We start from the raw sequence: 1,156 nt of genomic DNA, 5'->3' as shown, positions 1-1,156 counted from the left end.
CTTAAGTTGTAAAATTTATGGAATTTATATTTTACAAGAGAACCCGGCGAACTCTGTTTCACCGAAGAAAAGGTTTTGGATTTCAAAARATCCTTGTTTTAGGAAATACACAAAAAAATAATAAATATTTGAGTATCTTAATGATTTTTTATTGTTCATGTGTTCTAGTACAGATGTCGTACTTTTCAGTTAAATACCTTGTGATAGACAATATTTTCTGTTTAATTATCAGGCGTAAGAACAAACAACGCAGATAGTCTTCCATCCCTTAAACTCACCACATATATTCAAATCACAAACTTTAAAATATTGACCTTATGATTTTATGATATGAAGACGTCGAAAATTGAAGTATTTTGACCTCAACCGTTGATCGGTTGGGATCAACGGRGTACTCCGAATCAGAACTTCCTCACCATCCAATATTTCCGTTGTGTATTGTCACATAAATCACATTGTTCATCWATTTACTTACCTCGAAACGCATCCAAGGAGTTTATACGGACAATTTCTTGTTTTCTCACACTCCTTTCATTCACAATATGCCCTTCTTGCATTACGTAATCGTAATCGCAAACGCTAAAGTAAATCACTCATACTATCCGTCCCCTGGTTCTAAGCTATCTCCCCACAAATTTTCGCCAAATCGGCTCAGCCGTTCCTGAGTTATTAAAAGTGTTACTAAAAGGACTTTCTTATATAGATATATGTACATRTATATATGGATTATAAATATTAGGTGTTTCAGTTCGAAATTTAAAATGTAATGCAATAATTTTTAAGTTCTTCTTCTTTTTTTTTTTAAGTTCGGCTTGCGCTTAAGTCTTTGAAATTAATTAAAAAAAAGCCTCAATAAAACCATAAAAAGAMGCTCAATATTTCAATTATAAATTTAATCAAATTTATTTTTTTAATTCACAACAAAAYTCCAATAGCAATAACTTTAAGCTTATAGCACGTTAAGCATGTACAAAAAAAAAAAAAAATATGTATAAGCATATTCATAAAATAGTATAAATTCCAACCTTTTAAATCTAACAAAAAATTTCGTTTTCCTTAGGCGCTGCGCGTTATAAGAAGCAGCGACCAAACCACCAACAACAGTGTTGGTAATTTCACACAATCTGCTTTGGTGCCCGCGTTATAGTAACCACCA

This window comes from Bactrocera latifrons, unplaced genomic scaffold, assembly GCF_001853355.1.
Source record: "Bactrocera latifrons isolate USDA-ARS-PBARC rearing strain unplaced genomic scaffold, ASM185335v1 scaffold_203, whole genome shotgun sequence".
NCBI classification, from domain to species: Eukaryota; Metazoa; Arthropoda; class Insecta; order Diptera; family Tephritidae; genus Bactrocera; species Bactrocera latifrons.
Note: the sequence above shows the minus strand (reverse complement) of the source record.